At 44.7% G+C, this 20,774-nt stretch overlaps 7 non-coding genes across 7 annotated transcripts; all 7 read left to right on the top strand.

Moving 5' to 3' along the window:
* The first annotated feature begins 472 nt into the window (after positions 1-472).
* Positions 473-544, top strand: trnaa-cgc (transfer RNA alanine (anticodon CGC)). The gene has a single exon. It is a non-coding gene; the product is annotated as a tRNA-Ala (tRNA).
* A 234-nt stretch (positions 545-778) lies between these two features.
* trnat-ugu (transfer RNA threonine (anticodon UGU)) lies at positions 779-850 on the top strand. The gene has a single exon. It is a non-coding gene; the product is annotated as a tRNA-Thr (tRNA).
* A 122-nt stretch (positions 851-972) lies between these two features.
* Positions 973-1,044, top strand: trnas-uga (transfer RNA serine (anticodon UGA)). The gene has a single exon. It is a non-coding gene; the product is annotated as a tRNA-Ser (tRNA).
* A 327-nt stretch (positions 1,045-1,371) lies between these two features.
* On the top strand, positions 1,372-1,443 carry trnat-cgu (transfer RNA threonine (anticodon CGU)). The gene has a single exon. It is a non-coding gene; the product is annotated as a tRNA-Thr (tRNA).
* Positions 1,444-2,019: 576 nt separating this feature from the next.
* trnaa-ugc (transfer RNA alanine (anticodon UGC)) lies at positions 2,020-2,091 on the top strand. The gene has a single exon. It is a non-coding gene; the product is annotated as a tRNA-Ala (tRNA).
* Positions 2,092-2,325: 234 nt separating this feature from the next.
* On the top strand, positions 2,326-2,397 carry trnat-ugu (transfer RNA threonine (anticodon UGU)). Its single transcript has one exon. It is a non-coding gene; the product is annotated as a tRNA-Thr (tRNA).
* A 776-nt stretch (positions 2,398-3,173) lies between these two features.
* Positions 3,174-3,245, top strand: trnaa-ugc (transfer RNA alanine (anticodon UGC)). The gene has a single exon. It is a non-coding gene; the product is annotated as a tRNA-Ala (tRNA).
* The last annotated feature ends 17,529 nt before the right edge of the window (positions 3,246-20,774 follow it).

The following is a 20,774-nucleotide window of genomic DNA, read 5'->3' as shown; positions in this document are numbered from 1 at the left end:
AACCAGACATTTAGTTCTAGACAAATTCTGCCGCATGTGTTGCAAGGTGCCCAGGATGGGAGTACATGCACATTCTTGTACTGAAGCAGAGGTCACACCAACGTTTGCTAAAAGTTCAAACTGAGCATTTAGCAAGAATTTTATTCATTGAGTCAGCCAAGAATTCTCAGGAGACCGGATGAGGCATAGAGTCATGGAACTAACACAGTTGATGAGCTGGCATGTTGGCCAAGTGGTAAGTCGTCGGTCTCGTAAACCGAAAGTCATGGGTTCGACCCCCGTCCGTGCCTTCTTTCTTGGAAGATTCTGCCCAATGTCACTTTGCTGGGAGCCTTTGCGTGCCCCATCATATATGATGTTCCAGCTTACTATGTTAAAATGCTGACTATGCAGGATTTTAACTCTTACCTCACTGTAAGTTTAAAGCTTTGGCTTGTCCCATGGGCACATTGTCAACAACCTACAGCAAGTTGGGGATGTAGCTCAGTGGTAGAGCGCATGCTTCGCATGTATGAGGTCCTGGGTTCAATCCCCAGCATCTCCACTGAATTTGACTTTTAGACTGAAGCTCATTATTGGAAGCATGCTGAAGTGAATCAAAACCACAACAAAAACTGTTCATTAAAAAGGCATTTGCAGCTGGAGGAACTTGCTTGATTTGCATGTTCTGAGACAGTATCAGAAGAATGTTTGCTGTTATGCTCAGGTAATTAACTCCAGTTGCTTTTACAGGTACATTTGTCCAGTGCTTCCACGCCAATTCAAAACCAAAGCTGTGGGCGCGATGGCCAAGTGGCAAGGCGTCGGTCTTGTAAACCGAAGATCACGGGTTCGATCCCCGTTCGTGCCTTTTCCAAGCAAAAAGAAACTTAAAGGGAGCTTTTATTACGTGTCAATCAAATCCTCCCCATCTTTGCTGAATGTCTTATTTTTTCTCATGCTCTTGGGTTCCTCAAAAAGAAGATTGGCAGAGGGGATGTAGCTCAGTGATAAAGTGCATGCTTTGAATGTTTGAGGTCCAGGGTTCAATCCCCTGCATCTCCGTGTTATAACCTGCTGGGCAGGTTTTTGCAACTTCAGACTACGAGGATCAGGAATTTTTCTCCATTGTCTGACCTATTAGAGTATTTCTTTGCAACTTCAGAGAAACACAAACCAGATATTTAGTTCTAGACAAATTCTGCCGCATGTGTTGCAAGGTGCCCAGGATGAGAGTACATGCACATTCTTGTACTGAAGCAGAGGTCACACCAACGTTTGCTAAAAGGTCAAACTGAGCATTTAGCAAGAATTTTATTCATTGAGTCAGCCAAGAATTGTCAGGAGACCGGTTGAGGCTATTAGTCATGGGACTAGCACAGTTGGTGAGCTGGCGTGGTGGCCGTGTGGTAAGGCGTCGGTCTCGTAAACCGAAGATCATGGGTTCGACCCCTGTCCGTGCCTTCTTTCTTGGAAGATTCTGCCCAATGTCACTTTGCTGGTAGCTTTTGCACGCCCCATCATATATGATGTTCCAGCTTACTATGTTAAAATGCTGACTATGCAGGATTTTAACTCTGCCCTCACTGTAAGTTTAAAGCATTGGCTTGTCCCATGGGCACATTGTGAACAACCTACAGCAAGTTGGGGATTTAGCTCAGTGGTAGAGCGCATGCTTTGCATGTATGAGGTCCTGGGTTCAATCCCCAGCATCTCCACTGAATTTGTCTTTTAGACTGAAGCTCATTATTGGAAGCATGCTGAAGTGAATCAAAACCACAACAAAAACTGTTCATTAAAAAGGCATTTGCAGCTGGAGGAACTTGCTTGATTTGCATGTTCTGAGACAGTATCAGAAGAATTTTTACTGTTATGCTCAGGTAACCGAAGATCACGGGTTCGATCCCCATTCGTGCCTTTTCCAAGCAAAAAGAAGCTTAATGGGAGCTTTTATTACATGTTAATCAAATCCTCCCCGTCTTTGCTGTATGTCTTACTTTTACTCATGCTCTTGGGTTCCTCAAACAGAAGATTGGCAGAGGGGATGTAGCTCAGTGGTAGAGCGTATGCTTTGCATGTATGAGGTCCTGGGTTCAATCCCCAGTATCTCCACTGAATTTGTCTTTTAGACTGAAGCTCATTATTGGAAGCATGCTGAAAGTGAATCAAAACCACAACAAAAACTTTTCATTAAAAAGGCATTTGCAGCTGGAGGAACTTGCTTGATTTGCATGTTCTGAGACAGTATCAGAAGAATGTTTACTGTTATGCTCAGGTAATTAACTCCTGTTGTTTTACAGGTACATTTGTGCAGTGCTTCCACGCCAATTAAAAACCAAGGCTGTGGGCGTGATGGCCAAGTGGCAAGGCGTTGGTCTTGTAAACCGAAGATTACGGGTTCAATCCCCGTTCATGCCTTTTCCAAGCAAAAAGAAGCTTAATGGGAGCTTTTATTACATGTCAATCAAATCCTCCCCATCTTTGCTGAATGTCTTACTTTTACTCATGCTCTCTGGTTCCGTAAACAGAAGATTGGCAGTGGGGATGTATCTCAGTGGTAAAGCGCATGCTTTGCATGTATGAGGTCCAGGGTTCAATCACCTGCATCTCCATGTTATAACCTGCTGGGCAGGTTTTTGCAACTTCAGACTACGAGGATCAGGAATTTTTCTCCATTGTCTGACCTATTAGAGTATTTCTTTGCAACTTCAGAGAAACACAAACCAGATATTTAGTTCTAGACAAATTCTGCCGCATGTGTTGCAAGGTGCCCAGGATGAGAGTATATGCACATTCTTGTACTGAAGCAGAGGTCACACCAACGTTTGCTAAAAGGTCAAACTGAGCATTTAGCAAGAATTTTATTCATTGAGTCAGCCAAGAATTGTCAGGAGACCGGTTGAGGCTATTAGTCATGGGACTAGCACAGTTGGTGAGCTGGCGTGGTGGCCGTGTGGTAAGGCGTCAGTCTCGTAAACCGAAGATCATGGGTTCGACCCCTGTCCGTGCCTTCTTTCTTGGAAGATTCTGCCCAATGTCACTTTGCTGGTAGCTTTTGCATTCCCCATCATATATGATGTTCCAGCTTACTATGTTAAAAATGCTGACTATGCAGGATTTTAACTCTCCCCTCACTGTAAGTTTAAAGCTTTGGCTTGTCACATGGGCACATTGTCAACAACCTGCAGCAATTCGGGGATGTAGCTCAGTGGTAGAGCGCATGCTTTGCATGTATGAGGTCCTGGGTTCAATCCCCAGCATCTCCACTGAATTTGTCTTTTAGACTGAAGCTCATTATTGGAAGCATGCTGAAGTGATTTAAAACCACAACAAAAACTGTTCATTGGAGATTTTCACCTGAGTGAGCAGTTTCTCCACACAGCTCTCTTGCTTTGGGTCTGGATGGCTCCCCACCTGATTTGTATGTGGAACTTTGGGATTTAGTGGGACCTCTTATACTGGATTCCTGGAAAGGAAAAGACCTGTTACAATGTTCAAGCTACAGGCCTGTTTCTCTTATTTGTAGCGACGTCAAATTATTTGCTAAGGTTCTCTCTTTGCTGTTGGAAACTGTGGAACATGCTTTAATAAGGGAAGACCAAACTGGGTTCATAAATGGCCGTCCTGCCTCAGATAATATCCGGAGATTATTTCAGATTTTGGACGCTGCACCTACATTTCCTAGCTCTTGTGCAGTTCTCTCTTTGGACGTGGAGAAAGCCTTTGATAGGCTGAGTGGAGTTATATGTGAGCAGTCCCTGAACATTTTGGGTTTGGGTACAACGTTTATTTCAGTGCTGCGAACACTGTATCATTCTCCTGCAGCATCAGTATTAACCAACAATCTAATGTCCCCTGCATTTCAGCTAGAGCGTGGGACTAGACAAGGGTGTCCAATCTCCCCCCATTGATTTTGTCTGTCTTTAGAACCTTTAGCACAAGCTGTTCAACAATCCTCAATATTTCCTATCACAATTCAAGATCACAGCAACTTTATTTCGCTTTATGCTGATGACATTCTTCTGTGTTTAGACAGCGTGGATGTCTCCATTCAATCTGTAATGAAGGAATTTGATGTTTTATAGAGCATTTCAGGGTTAAAAACCTATGGGCTTCCATGGTGCTTTCCCATAGCTGGATCGGATCCAACCATATATGCCCTCCAAAGGATGTGTATCCAGGATCTACCGCAAGTTGATTGAAGCTACTATGAAACCTCTTTCAGTTGCTGCATCATGGAACAGAGAGCTTGCTGCCTTAAATCATACTCCAGAATGGGGAACTACTTGGTCTGATCTTAACAGGCCTTCCAAAAATGTAACACATCAACTTACTGATTTTAAGGTCATTCACAGAGCATACCTGACACCATATAGAAGATTTAAAATGAAGCTCCAAACTACCAATCATTGTCATATATGTACCAACACTGCTGCTGGTCCATTTTAAATATGTTCTGGGAAAACTCTGGAAATAGATCAATTCAGTGTTGTCTGATTTACTGGAAATTGAGTGAAATTATGACCCATGTTTGAGTCTCCGGAATGACAACTCCAATATAGGGTTAAAGGTCATACAGAATAAACTACTGTTTACTGTCATGGCGGGTTAGGCCAGACACAGAGGGATGAACACAAAGGCATACAGATGAACACGACACAAACTTGAAAAACCAGAGGGCGAAAACAAACACACCTAAGACTGGGGGACTCTAACGAAAACCTGCAGGCAGAGCCTGGGGCAACCAGGGGTGAACTAAAGACACGCTAGACCGGCGCTGAGACTACTTCTAAATGAAGGGAAGAGAGCTAGGAGACCAGCTGCAGAACCAAAAACGGCTAGGCCGACCAAACGTGGTACTACTGTGTGAGCGTGGGTCGCCTAGCTGGAATGAGAGTCATGGGTCTATCTTGGCTGAGAGTGAGCGAGCCTCGCTGAGTCCTTGGATGGCCGGATGGCCTGCTTACGAACAAGGAAGTCGAACAGAAGCTGGTCCTAACACACCTCTCGAGCTGCCTCTCGGTTCCAAACATGCAATTTGGCCTCGGACTAAGACGTCCAGGCTCCTTAAGTACCGCCAGCCTCAGGTGAAACGCATGACTTAAACAAGGAACAAAAACAATCAAAACCGAAACACACGTGAACACAAACGAACTGAACCAAACACACATGAACGTAAACGAACACGAACCGAGTCTCTGAATCGACACACATGAACGGAAATAGAACAGAAGTCCTTATTTGGGCCTGTGGGAGGCAGCTCGCAACCCCCCTGGGGGAGAGCACGATACTGAGGGTCTGACATTTACTGGATTTACTGCAGCTAAAAAGGCAATCCTACAAAACTGAACTACTCCTGGACTTCGCTTGGAGTCGTCTGTTGCCCCCATACCCTTGTTGTTGGTTGTTTTGTGAAATAAAAATTCTTGATCACAAAAAAAGCTGTCTTGCTTCTCAGAAACAGATCTAGAACAGATATAGAGGTACTTCTAGCTACTTCTTGGGGACAAACGTGGTTCTTAGCGCTACTGTGTGCAGAACCTGAGGGTGGGGAACTCAGTCCTCAGTGTAAATGGAGAACCTCACTAGTCCCTGAACTCCTTTCTAGATAACCCTGTTATTTTCGCTCTCTGTCGCCATGGAGACACTGAACATGTTTCCCTTTAAACTGTAAGAGAACGTAGGTGGAACCCAGGTCACAATCTAGAACGGTAGAACGAACGTTGAGCCTCAGTCGTTTACCGACCCCCACAGCGCTCAGCTGCTCTTTCTGCTCCTCTGAGAACTTTTCAGCTTTTTCGACGAGACCAACTCCTGCTTCTTCTGCAGCAACTACATCTCTACAACAGCTGCATTTTGGACGAGCTCCACTCCTTCTTCTTCCTCTAGAACCACCTCAACAACTTCGACGAGGACCCCTCCACCTCCTTCAACTAGGACCTCTCCACCTCCTTTAACGAGGACCCCTCCACCTGCTTCAACGAGGACCCCTCCACCTCCTTTAACGAGGACCCTTCCACCTCCTTCGACGAGGACCCCTCCACCTGCTTTAACGAGGACCCCTCCATCTCCTTTAACGAGGACTCCTCTACCTCCTTCGACGAGGACCCTCCACCTCCTTCAACGAGGACCCTCCATCTCCTTCTAGAAGAGCGACTTCAGCTGTTTCCACGATGCGCAGCGTCTTCGCTCTTTGCCCCCCGGCGGTGGAGCTCCGTTTGCGCCCCCTCCTGTTCGCAGCTGGGGTCGCAGCTGCCACTGCCGGAGCTTATTATGTCCTCTCTGCCCGCAGGTCCCGAGATCGACAGCGGACACCGAGGACCGTCAATGCCGCTGTCCAGACCGCAGCAGAAGGTAGCTAGAGCTCTTTAAAGCGTTAAAGCCGAAAGATAGACTCATGTAAAAATGTGCTCACTAGCTGTGTTTGTGTATTTGAGTGTTGGAGAAGCTAAGCAGCGAAACAGAGGTCTGTCTGAAGCTAGCTAGCTAAGTTAGCTAGGGTACTTAGCTAGGTTAGCTAGGTTTACAAGATGGAGGATGTGACTCACACTGTCCTGTATTCAAGATAGGAGGGGTGTCTTCACTGTTTCTCTTTTTCAGACCCAGCGATTCATCTGGTCATCACTGCGGAGGACGGACAGCTTACCCTCAGCCCTCCGTTTGGATCTGTGATTCCGTACCGGGTAAGAGAAATGATGCAGTTGGTTTAACTGGAATTTGGGAGGTTCTAGATACTTTATACTGCAGAGATGATTTAATAGGATGCAGATCATTGCAGTCTTTCTGCCGTGTCTCATTGCAGTGTCCCAGGCGCTTTCTGGAGCAGCTGATCCTGGATCATTGCCCCAAGGATGTGCTCAGTTCCATCTGGACCCTTAGGTTCTCCTACCGGCGGTGGTACATCCGGGACAACCAGGTATGCACTTCCTCCTGTGGGGAAGAACCCTCATTTAGTACGGTTACTCGTGTCTGTATGGTTCCTATGTGGTAGAGTTAGCACTTCTCCTACAGACTGTGGCTCAACCCACACCAGCAGGTGAGGAATCCTTTGGTATAGTTACTCGTATCTGGAGCTTTGCGTCTTACTTGCGTGTGTTTTTTTATTCTGCAGAAGATCTGTGTGCGCCGACACCACGTGCTCCTGATGCGGGGGGACGTGACCCAGTCGTGGTGGATCCTCACCAACGACTTCTTCAACCTTCTTCTACCTTCTGAGGAGGTAGATAAACTCTTCCACTTCTAGTTGTTTCTGTTACTCTATTATTTTTTATATGTAATTAATTATTCTTCACGTGATTCATATGAACCCTCTAACCTCTCTCTTTCAGGCCCCCATCTGGTTCGCATCGGCAGCACAGGTGACCTTTGCTGAGGTAAGACGTCTCAGCCACGTTCTCCTAAGTCTAGCTTCCTCATGGCCTTTGACTCACAGGGTAATGCCCTGTGTCTTTGTAGCGCATCGAAGGTCACCTGCACCGTGTAGTGTCCGGCCGCTTCACCAAGCGCTCCACCCCCAAATCATCTGGAGACTTTCAGGTAACTTTAGCACGTTCTAGTCAGAACTGATCTGCATGTTCTTGTAGAACGTACCTCAGAAAGCCAACACGCTACACTTCTCCCCAGCTTGAGATGTGATGTATAGAGTGTGTGTTGTTTGTTTTACAGGTGCTCCACACGTATCAGGGTGGACCTCCTTTGCCAACTCATGGCCTGAGGACACCACCTGCCAGCCAGAGCCTCAGCAGGAGTCCAGCTCTTCTGACTGGCCTCAGCCCGGACCAGCTCCTGAGGTAAAACTAATCACACTAGTGTTATGAGGCGTCGTCGTACCGTTTCCAATTCTGTTCAGCATTAAATAAAGTGGAATATTTGGTCTTACAGGCGACTGGAGGCAACGCTGCAGCGAGGGAGGTGCCCGCTTTGCAGTAAGTGTCACAGCCGCTTAAGTTCTGTACACTGTAAACAGAATTGAGGTGTTTGTGTTGATTCTGAAATGGGAGATTTGCTCTTTTTCCCACAGTGCCTTCTCAACCATTCAGGGGATCAGGAACCTCCCCAAAGCGGAATGCCCTGCGTCTGGCCTTCACTGTAAGTGGCAACCCATGAAAGTACTTTTTCACATCTCAAGGTCTTCAGTTGTGTCTTGTGTTCTTCCTTCTCTAACATCCCGTTCTTCATTCCTGTAGTTCCTGCTGAGCGACGCGGAGCGCAGAGAGTACGTCTGTGAGGCCGGCAAGGCAGTTCTCAGTGACCTGGCCGATCTCAACGACAGGGTAACTACATGAACACGAAACACTTAAAACACTGTGATGAAAATGAATGAATGTGATTTTAAACATCTCTCTGTTCATCCTGCAGAATCTGGTCGTCTTCCTGCTGGCGTACGACCGACTGCTTGCGTTGGCTCAGGATCCTTCTTGCCATCAAGGAATTGAAGAGGAGCTGGCGCAGATTGGGGTGAGTTTCATTAACCAGGCTTGAGTGAAAACCTTTGTACCTCGTAGAAAAATGGATGGTTCTTCTGACCCTGGTGTTTCCTCCTACTCTCAGATTCAGCACTTCAACTTTATAGACATCGTCTATGAGGTGGTGATCCTTGGTCTTCAGGCTGGAGGGAGACCTCCGATCTGTCCGGTAAGAGACGTTTTCAGTTCTTGCGTGTGTTGTGTTCTAGATATTAGAGCCTACACAGAACTAAGCAGCCTTTCTCACATCTGTACCATTTCTCACACTGTTGCAGATGGCTGGGGGATTTCTGGATCATCTCATGGCCATGATTTCCTCTTTCTCTGCTACCACCGAGCAGAGCAGTGCTGGGGCTCAGCAGTACCAGCTCCTGGTCCAGGTAACCCTCAGAATTCTTTACAAAACAGAAGAGAGAACCTCACAGCTTCTCCTCCAGACATTCAGAGCAGACATGGTGTAGATTTAAGGGTTTTGTTTGCCTCCTTTGACAACAGCCTCTTCTTCTGATTGCTTTCAGAACGCACTGATGCGCTTCCTGGGGGCCATCTTTGCTCTGGAGGAGTCTGTGTACGAGGACCCTGTATCTGTGGCCGCAGCCGTGTGGGAGTTGGTCGGGAGCCACGTCAACCAGCTCCTGGACAGCCTGGAGGCTTTGGAATAAGTCATCATTTTCTTTTATTTTCTTTAACCCCTCCCTACCTTCCCTATTAATTCTATTATACTTCTATTAATTATTTCAAATTCATTTACAGCTCATTTAACCCCCACTCTAAGACTTCCCCCTATTTAATATAGTTTTAATATATTAATTTTTAAAAATCTGAGGATTTTTTTATATGGTTATTATTAATGTTTAATTAATATAAGTATATTTATTAATTAATAAATTCTCTAGTATGTTGTAATATAGGTTGTGTTTGTGTGTTTTATTAAATAAGGTGAGGTTCTTTTCTATTTATTTTCTGTAATTCAGTGTTATTTGTAGTTGAATTTGTCCATTTTGTGTTTTAAAACTTTTGCAGTGCCTCTCCACTCTTTTTCTGTTTCTTTGCAGGTGCCCTGACTCTACTGGACTGACTGGCGTCCAGCACATCCCCCCAAACAATACTGTGAGTCATTTATTTAATTCATTTCCTTGTGTATTTGTTCTATTTATTTGTCAGGATTAGATGTCTGTGTCCGTAGACTGTTAATTTCAGTCCCTCTGACCCCACTTTTCTGTTTCCTTTCTCTATATGACGTGCGTCTGCGTTATGGAGCCTCAATCAGTCAGTCCAGGAATGAATGGCCTTCACAATCTGTTTATTGTCAGCATTAGAGAACTCTGTGTAGATGAGAAGGGCGAATACAGTACATCTAACCCCACATTTTTTTCTTTTAATTTTCTGTCTCTGTACATCGGTGTGATGGAGCCTCAACACTGCAGATGACTCTGGTCGAGATTACAGGAAGGTTTTAGAATCACCATTTATTCCATCATCTGTTAGCTCAGGCCAGTAAGTCCAGTAGTGCATTGACTCTGCTGGACTGACTGGCCTCCACCCCACCCACCCGTCAGTAAACAATCCATTGTAGTATCTGTTTATTGTCAGTATTAAAGAACTGTGTCTAAATTATGCGATCTATTACAGCCCATCTAACCCTATATCTCTGTTTCCCTCCTCTTTATGATGTGTGTCTGCTTTATGGAGCCTCAATCAGTCAGTTCAGTCTGACTCTGCTGGACTGACTGGCCTCCATCAATCCTTCCCGTAAGTAAATAAACAGTTTCTGTAAGTTTATTTTTGGTATTAGAGAATTCTGTGTAGATTAAAAGGTTAAATACAGTCCATCTAACCCCACATTTCTGTCTTTTACTTTTCTATCTCTGTACATCGGTGTGATGGAGCCTCAGGACTGCAGTTGACACTGATCCAGGCTAGAGGAAGGTTTTGGGACCACCACTTATTCCACCACCTGTTAATTGAGGCCAGTCAGTCCAGTAGTGCATCGGCTTTACTGGACGACCTGGCCTCCACCCCACCTTCCTGTTAGTAAATGGTCCATTTCTGTATCTGTTTATTGTCAGTATTAAAGAACTGTTTGTAGAGTAAAAGGTGAAATACAGTACGTCTAACCCCACATTTCTGTTTTTCCCTTTTCTCTCTGATGGAGCCTCCATACTGGAGTTCTAGGACAGGCAGCTGTGATGTCCATTTCCACATCGACTAGCTTAATCCAGTCAGTCCAGCAGTGCATCGACTCTGCTGGACTGACTGGCCTCCACCACACCCTCTTGTAAGTAAACGATTAATTTTAGTATCTGTGTTTTCTCAGTATTAGAGAACTCTGTGTATATGAGAAGACCTAATACAGTCAATCTAACCCCACATTTTTTCCCTCTTATGTATGATGTGTGTGCGTTATGGAGCCTCAGTCAGTTCAATCCGACTCTGGTAGACTCACTGGCCTTCACCACACTCTCCTGTTAATTTATTAAATTATTATTCATTTCTGTAAGTTTATTTTTGGTATTAGAGAATTCTGTGTAGATAAGAAGGTCCAATATAGTCCATCTAACCCCACATTTCTTTCTTTTACTTTTCTGTCTCTGTCTGTCGGTGTGATGGAGCCTCAACACTGCAGCTGACTTCCATTCACCATATGATCTCACACATTAGGGAAACCCTTCCACTAATGATGTCTATTGTATTCCACCATCTGTCAGTATTAGAGAAATGAAAGCTCTAGTGAAAGTTCTATCAGGAGACTCCAATGCAGCATCATCAGCATTGCCTTTTGTTCCTCCCGCCGCTGCGGTGGTTTGCTCCCAGGTGAGATCTGACATCATTCAAGGTTATGAGTATCATAAGTCGTTTTCCGCAAAGTCAGCGTCTTTTATCGCACTGTTTAACTCGTCGTTTAACTCGTTTAAATCATCTGGATTGGTCTGTTGTGTACACGGAGCTGTTGGTCCGCCATTTCTTGTTCCATGTGTGGGTCTCACAGCCAGGTGCCTTCCCTCTGCCCCAAGGTTTGCCTTGGTGTTGTCCCGGGCGCTCTCCCTGGTGCTGAATCTGTAAGCACTTCTCTGGACAGGTGGCGTACCTTTCCTACAGGGGTATTCCTCTGTGTAATCATTTTAACAACCCCTCCCCAAGTCTATGTGCCCTCGGTGCCTTCGTCCCGCAAGACACAGCAAAGTTCTTTCTTCAAAGACCTTTTGAGCTGGTGTTAAGTACTCTTCTCGGTTCTGTTTTGCTGTAAAGCTGACATTTGTTTTGCATCTTTTGTATGATTTTCTTGGCAAAACTTGGCAATCGGTTATTCATTATTTCATATTAACTGCTGAACATATTCCGGGACAATGCAATTCTGTCGCTGATGGTCTTTCCCGTTTTGGGTTGCAGGATTTCAGGCGTCTCGAACCTTCAGCACATCAGGATCCAACTCCATGTCAGCCAACCTCTCTTTTAATCCTGAATTATAGAGCTCACTATAGTACTATAGTACTCACTATTAGACTCTGCAAAAAGTTACATGACAAAAGGCTTAGCCCCGTCCACTCGCAAAGCTTACAGTCTCACATGGTCACTCTTCACGGTTTTTATTTCAGTATCTGTTTATTGTGAGTATTAGAGAACTCTGTGTAGATACAGTCCATCTAACCCCACATTTCTGTCTTTTTCTCTCTGTCCATTCGGTGTGATGGAGCCTCAACACTGCAGCTGACACTGGTCCAGACTACAGGAAGGTTTAGATCTCACACATTAGGGAACACCTTCCAGTGATGTCATCCATCGTATTCCACCATCTGTTAGCTGAGGCCAGTCAGTCCAGTAGTGCATCAACTCTGCAGGAACAGACTGGCCTCCACCACACCACACAAAGTTAACTCTGTAATGACAGAGAGTTAGGAAACTTAATAATAGCACATTTCTTTATTGTTTCATATTCTTATTTAAATATGATAATATAAAAAAGGGTCATCATTGTTGATAACAGATGCTGCACCAAATAAATATTTAAAAAGCAACTAATAAACATGGTCATCGTTGTTCATCCTGCACATCAATAAAACAATCAACTGAAATAATTGCTATTTAAGAAATGCATGTATTAATATTCAGAATTGATCTGGTATTAAATTAAAGGACCCATGAACAATCTTGAGCCAGTATGTCCACACGGGGGCGCTACTGCATTATAATTGCCTTACAGAGTTTGTTTCAAATTAAACCAGCTTTGAAACCACCTTTAGGATTTACACGAATCCACACATACATGTATCATCACTGTCCCACAAAACACCTTCTCACCTTTCAATAGAAGCCAATGTAATAAGACTTTAATCCAGGTCATTTTGGAGTGTTTCTATTGGTCCATTCTTAATGAGAGTTTAGTTCAGGGTAAAAAAAATCTTTTTTATGTATATTTTTTACTTTTTAATAGAAAACAGGAAATTCTCTATTCTCTCAAATAACTTAATCAAATATATTTGGGTTGACTTTCACTTACAGTTTAAGGTCCTTAGATATATATAAACCACCACAAAAAGTAAGTTAATGTGTGATTGGCAGGTTATTTGATTGGTGTAATAATGCTTCTTGGGAATAAATCTTATACCGTTGGAAAGTCTGTTCATTTCCTTTATAAATGGGAATTCTGCCAGAAATTTGCCAAATCTTCTCTGTCATGAAACATAAATGTCCTTATTTTTTGTGCTAAGTTTAAGCACCTCCAGTCCACTTTTCTGTGCAAAAGCTCACAAAATAATACAAATTCAAAAACACACAGTTTCTATATTTATATATATTTATATAACTGGAGCTGATCACCAATCAACAGGAAACAGCAGCTTATGTTTTCACTGGTGAGACTTGAGGAAGACAAACCTGAGGAAGCGAGCGGGGGCGAGGCTAAAAGCTAACAGTGATGAACATTATGAATGAAGATAAAGGACACATAATGTGAACTGATAACAGATACAGAAGCCTTTTAATAGAGGATAGATGTCTGATAGAGGCTGGATGTACCAGGATGTTCCTCATCACACAGGGGTTACGGTCCAATATACTGTGATATAATGTGATACTGTGAGCAAGGTGATATATTGTGATTTTTAAACATAAAAAACACCATCATTTGCATAAATTTGAATAAAAGTAAAGTTTTTTCTGTGACTTTTTTATTCTATCAGAACAGCAGGATCTGAAGACGAGTACAACACTGTGGGCTGGTGATGCTCCAACATCCTGCCCTCACTAACAGTGACTCTTATCGCTGAATGCAATCAAATCCTCAAAGCAATTTTCAACATCTAGTAGAAAAAGACAGTTACTCCAACAGAAGCAGGAAAACCTATTTTAATACCCTAGATTTCAGAAATTAACGCTGAACGAGCAGGTGTCCCAATACTTTAGTCCATTGTTGAACCTTTTGAAAGGCGCCACTGTAAAAGCAGATGATCAACGTTATTGATTTCAGTGGTTTTAATGTTATGGCTGATTGTAAAGCTTCTGGAGATCATGATCAAATGGTAACTTTATATCTAGGTGGATTTTGTGTGTTCAGAGTCTAGAACAATGTCTAGAACAGATATAGAGGTACTTCTAGCTACTTCTGGGGGACAAACGTGGTTCTTAGCGCTACTGTGTGCAGAACCTGAGGGTGGGGAACTCAGTCCTCAGTGTAAATGGAGAACCTCACTAGTCCCTGAACTCCTTTCTAGATAACCCTGTTATTTTCGCTCTCTGTCGCCATGGAGACACTGAACATGTTTCCCTTTAAACTGTAAGAGAACGTAGGTGGAACCCAGGTCACAATCTAGAACGGTAGAACGAACGTTGAGCCTCAGTCGTTTACCGACCCCCACAGCGCTCAGCTGCTCTTTCTGCTCCTCTGAGAACTTTTCAGCTTTTTCGACGAGACCAACTCCTGCTTCTTCTGCAGCAACTACATCTCTACAACAGCTCCATTTTGGACGAGCTCCACTCCTTCTTCTTCCTCTAGAACCACCTCAACAACTTCGACGAGGACCCCTCCACCTGCTTCAACGAGGACCCCTCCACCTGCTTCAACGAGGACCCCTCCACCTGCTTCAACGAGGACTCCTCCACCTCCTTCAACGAGGACCCTCCACCTCCTTCAACGAGGACCCTCCACCTCCTTCTAAAAGAGCGACTTCAGCTGTTTCCACGATGCGCGGCGTCTTCGCTCTTCGCCCCCCGGCGGTGGAGCTCCGTTTGCGCCCCCTCCTGTTCGCAGCTGGGGTCGCAGCTGCCACTGCCGGAGCTTATTATGTCCTCTCTGCCCGCAGGTCCCGAGATCGACAGCGGACACCGAGGACCGCCGATGCCGCTGTCCAGACCGCAGCAGAAGGTAGCTAGAGCTCTTTAAAGCGTTAAAGCCGAAAGATAGACTCATGTAAAAATGTGCTCACTAGCTGTGTTTGTGTATTTGAGTGTTGGAGAAGCTAAGCAGCGAAACAGAGGTCTGTCTGAAGCTAGCTAGCTAAGTTAGCTAGGGTACTTATCTAGGTTAGCTAAGTTTACAAGATGGAGGATGTGACTCACACTGTCCTGTATTCAAGATAGGAGGGGTGTCTTCACTGTTTCTCTTTTTCAGACCCAGCGATTCATCTGGTCATCACTGCAGAGGACGGACAGCTTACCCTCAGCCCTCCGTTTGGATCTGTGATTCCGTACCGGGTAAGAGAAATGATGCAGTTGCTTTAACTGGAATTTGGGAGGTTCTAGATACTTTATACTGCAGAGATGATTTAATAGGATGCAGATCATTGCAGTCTTTCTGCCGTGTCTCATTGCAGTGTCCCAGGCGCTTTCTGGAGCAGCTGATCCTGGATCATTGCCCCAAGGATGTGCTCAGTTCCATCTGGACCCTTAGGTTCTCCTACCGGCGGTGGTACATCCGGGACAACCAGGTATGCACTTCCTCCTGTGGGGAAGAACCCCCATTTGGTACGGTTACTCGTGTCTGTATGGTTCCTATGTGGTAGAGTTAGCACTTCTCCTACAGACTGTGGCTCAACCCACACCAGCAGGTGAGGACTCCTTTGGTATAGTTACTCGTATCTGGAGCTTTGCGTCTTACTTGTGTGTGTTTTTTTATTCTGCAGAAGATCTGTGTGCGCCGACACCACGTGCTCCTGATGCGGGGGGACGTGACCCAGTCGTGGTGGATTCTCACCAACGACTTCTTCAACCTTCTTCTACCTTCTGAGGAGGTAGATAAACTCTTCCACTTCCAGTTGTTTCTGTTACTCTATTATTTTTATATGTAATTAATTATTCTTCACGTGATTCATATGAACCCTCTAACCTCTCTCTTACAGGCCCCCATCTGGTTCGCATCGGCAGCACAGGTGACCTTTGCTGAGGTAAGACGTCTCAGCCACGTTCTCCTAAGTCTAGCTTCCTCATGGCCTTTGACTCACATGGTAATGCCTTGTGTCTTTGTAGCGCATCGAAGGTCACCTGCACCGTGTAGCGTCCGGCCGCTTCACCAAGCGCTCCACCCCCAAAACATCTGGAGGCGTTCAGGTAACTTTAGCACGTTCTAGTCAGAACTGATCTGCATGTTCTTGTAGAACGTACCTCAGAAAGCCAACACGCTACACTTCTCCCCAGCGTGAGATGTGATGTGTAGAGTGTGTGTTGTTTGTTTTACAGGTGCTCCACACGTATCAGGACCTGGTCATCGGCGATGACGGGTGGACCTCCTTTGCCAACTCATGGCCTGAGGACACCACCTGCCAGCCAGAGCCTCAGCAGGAGTCCAGCGCTTCTGACTGGCCTCAGCCCGGACCAGCTCCTGAGGTAAAACTAATCACACTAGTGTTATGAGGCGTCGTCGTACCGTTTCCAATTCTGTTCAGCATTAATTAAAGTGGAATATTTGGTCTTACAGGCGACTGGAGGCAGCGCTGCAGCGAGGGAGGTGCCCGCTTTGCAGTAAGTGTCACGGCCGCTTAAGTTCTGTACACTGTAAACAGAATTGAGGTGTTTGTGTTGATTCTGAAATGGGAGATTTCCTCCTTTTCCACAGTGCCTTCTCAACCATTCAGGGGATCAGGAACTTCCCCCTGAAGCTGAATGCCCTGCGTCTGGCCTTCACTGTAAGTGGCAACCCATGAAAGTACTTTTTCACATCTCAAGGTCTTCAGTTGTGTCTTGTGTTCTTCCTTCTCTAACATCCCGTTCTTCATTCCTGTAGTTCCTGCTGAGCGACGCGGAGCGCAGAGAGTACGTCTGTGAGGCCGGCAAGGCAGTTCTCAGTGACCTGGCCGATCTCAACGACAGGGTAACCACATGACCACGATCTAAAACCCCTGAAATACTTAAAACACTGTGATGAAAATGAATGAATGTGATTTTAAACATCCCTCTGTTCATCCTGCAGAATCTGGTCGTCTTCCTGCTGGCGTACGACCGACTGCTTGCGTTGGCTCAGGATCCTTCTTGCCATCAAGGAATTGAAGAGGAGCTGGCACAGATTGGGGTGAGTTTCATTAACCAGGCTTGAGTGAAAACCTTTGTACCTCGTAGAAAAATGGATGGTTCTTCTGACCCTGGTGTTTCCTCCTACTCTCAGATTCAGCACTTCAACTTCATAGACATCGTCTATGAGGTGGTGATCCTTGGTCTTCAGGCTGGAGGGAGACCTCCGATCTGTCCGGTAAGAGACGTTTTCAGTTCTTGCGTGTGTTGTGTTCTAGATATTAGAGCCTACACAGAACTAAGCAGCCTTTCTCACATCTGTACCACTTCTCACACTGTTGCAGACGGCTGGGGGATTTCTGGATCATCTCATGGCCGTGATATCCTCTTTCTCTGCTACCAGCGAGCAGAGCAGTGCCGGGGCTCAGCAGTACCAGCTCCTGGTCCAGGTAACCCTCAGAATCCTTCACAAAACAGAAGAGAGAACCTCACAGCTTCTCCTCCAGACATTCAGAGCAGACATGGTGTAGATTTAAGGGTTTTGTTTGCCTCCTTTGACAACAGCCTCTTCTTCTGATTGCTTTCAGAACGCACTGATGCGCTTCCTGGGGGCCATCTTTGCTCTGGAGGAGTCTGTGTACGAGGACCCTGTATCTGTGGCCGCAGCCGTGTGGGAGTTGGTCGGGAGCCACGTCAACCAGCTCCTGGACAGCCTGGAGGCTTTGGAATAAGTCATCATTTTCTTTTATTTTCTTTAACCCCTCCCTACCTTCCCTATTAATTCTATTATACTTCTATTAATTATTTCAAATTCATTTACAGCTCATTTAACCCCCACTCTAAGACTTCCCCCTATTTAATATAGTTTTAATATATTAATTTTAAAATATCTGAGGATTTTTTTGTATGTTTATTATTAATGTTTAATTAATATAAGTATATTTATTAATTAATAAATTCTCTAGTATGTTGTAATATAGGTTGTGTTTGTGTGTTTTATTAAATAAGGTGAGGTTCTTTTCTATTAATTTTCTGTAATTCAGTGTTATTTGTAGTTGAATTTGTCCATTTTGTGTTTTAAAACTTTTGCAGTGCCTCTCCACTCTTTTTCTGTTTCTTTGCAGGTGCCCTGACTCTACTAGACTGACTGGGGTCCAGCACATCCCCCCAAACAATACTGTGAGTCATTTATTTAATTCATTTCCATGTATATTTGTTCTATTTATTTGTCAGTATTAGATGTCTGTGTCTGTAGACTGTTAATTTCAGTCCCTCTGACCCCACTTTTCTGTTTCCTTTCTCTATATGACGTGCGTCTGCGTTATGGAGCCTCAATCAGTCAGTCCAGGAATGAATGGCCTTCACAACACCCTCCCGTAAGTAAACGGTTAATTTCTTTATCTGTTTATCGTCAGCATTAGAGAACTCTGTGTAGATGAGAAGGTCAAATACAGTACATCTAACCCCACATTTTTTTCTTTTAATTTTCTGTCTCTGTACATCGGTGTGATGGAGCCTCAACACTGCAGATGACTCTGGTCAAGATTACAGGAAGGTTTTGGAATCACCACTTATTCCATCATCTGTTAGCTCAGGCCAGTAAGTCCAGTAGTGCATTGACTCTGCTGGACTGACTGGCCTCCACCCCACCCACCCGTAAGTAAACAATCCATTGTAGTATCTGTTTATTGTCAGTATTAAAGAACTGTGTCTAAATTATGCGATCTATTACAGCCCATCTAACCCTATATCTCTGTTTCCCTCCTCTTTATGATGTGTGTCTGCTTTATGGAGCCTCAATAAGTCAGTTCAGTCTGACTCTGCTGGACTGACTGGCCTCCACCAATCCCTCCCGTAAGTAAATAAACAGTTTCTGTAAGTTTATTTTTGGTATTAGAGAATTCTGTGTAGATCAAAAGGTTAAATACAGTCCATCTAACCCCACATTTCTGTCTTTTACTTTTCTATCTCTACATCGGTGTGATGGAGCCTCAGGACTGCAGTTGACACTGATCCAGGCTACAGGAAGGTTTTCGGACCACCACTTATTTCACCACCTGTTAATTGAGGCCAGTCAGTCCAGTAGCGCATCGGCTTTACTGGACGAACTGGCCTCCACTCCACCTTCCCGTAAGTAAAAAGTCCATTTCTGTTTATTGTCAGTATTAAAGAACTGTTTGTAGAGTAAAAGGCCAAATACAGTACGTCTGACCCCACATTTCTGTTTTTCCCTTTTCTCTCTGATGGAGCCTCCATACTGGAGTTCTGGGACAGGCAGCTGTGATGTCCATTTTATTCCACATCGATTAGCTCAAACCAGTCAGTCCAGCAGTGCATCGACTCTGCTGGACTGACTGGCTTTCACCACACCCTCTTGTAAGTAAACGATTAATTTCAGTATCTGTTTATTGTCAGTATTGTCAGAACTCTGTGTAGATGAGAAGATCAAATACAGTCCATCTAACCCCACATTTCTGTTTCCTTCCTCTGTATGATGTGTGTCTGCATTATGGAGCCTCAGTCAGTCAGTTCAATCCGACTCTGCTAGACTGACTGGCCTTCACCACATCCTCCTGTAAGTAACTGATTCATTTCTGTAAGTTCATTTTTGGTATTAGAGCACTCTGTTTAGAAGAGAAGGTTAAATACAGTCCACCTGACCCCACAATTTTTTATTTTACTTTTCTATCTCTGTACATCGGTGTGATGGAGCCTCAGGACTGCAGCTGACACTGATCCAGGCTACAGGAAGGTTTAGGGACCACCACTTATTCCACCAGCTGTTAACTGAGGCCAGTCAGTCCAGTAGTGCATCGGCTTTACTGGACGACCTGGCCTCCACCCCACCTTCTTGTTAGTAAATGGTCCATTTCTGTATCTGTTTATTGTCAGTATTAAAGAACTGTTTGTAGAGTAAAAGGCCAAATACAGTACGTCTAACCCCACATTTCTGTTTTTCCCTTTTCTCTCTGATGGAGCCTCCATACTGGAGTTCTAGGACAGGCAGCTGTGATGTCCATTTCCACATCGACTAGCTTAATCCAGTCAGTCCAGCAGTGCATCGACTCTGCTGGACTGACTGGCCTCCACCACACCCTCTTGTAAGTAAACGATTAATTTTAGTATCTGTGTTTTCTCAGTATTAGAGAACTCTGTGTATATGAGAAGACCTAATACAGTCAATCTAACCCCACATTTTTTCCCTCTTATGTATGATGTGTGTGCGTTATGGAGCCTCAGTCAGTTCAATCCGACTCTGGTAGACTCACTGGCCTTCACCACACTCTCCTGTTAATTTATTAAATTATTATTCATTTCTGTAAGTTTATTTTTGGTATTAGAGAATTCTGTGTAGATAAGAAGGTCCAGTATAGTCCATCTAACCCCACATTTCTTTCTTTTACTTTTCTATCTCTGTCTGTCGGTGTGATGGAGCCTCAACACTGCAGCTGACTTCCATTCACCATATGATCTCACACATTAGGGAAACCCTTCCACTAATGATGTCTATTGTATTCCACCATCTGTCAGTATTAGAGAAATGAAAGCTCTAGTGAAAGTTCTATCAGGAGACTCCAATGCAGCATCATCAGCATTGCCTTTTGTTCCTCCCGCCGCTGCGGTGGTTTGCTCCCAGGTGAGATCTGACATCATTCAGGGTTATGAGTATCATAAGTCGTTTTCCGCAAAGTCAGCGTCTTTTATCGCACTGTTTAACTCGTCGTTTAACTCGTTTAAATCATCTGGATTGGTCTGTTGTGTACACGGAGCTGTTGGTCCGCCATTTCTTGTTCCATGTGTGGGTCTCACAGCCAGGTGCCTTCCCTCTGCCCCAAGGTTTGCCTTGGTGTTGTCCCGGGCGCTCTCCCTGGTGCTGAATCTGTAAGCACT

The sequence above is a fragment of the Salminus brasiliensis genome, chromosome 6 (assembly GCF_030463535.1).
Source record: "Salminus brasiliensis chromosome 6, fSalBra1.hap2, whole genome shotgun sequence".
In the NCBI taxonomy this organism is placed as follows: Eukaryota; Metazoa; Chordata; class Actinopteri; order Characiformes; family Bryconidae; genus Salminus; species Salminus brasiliensis.
This window is presented reverse-complemented; position numbering and strand designations above follow the sequence as displayed.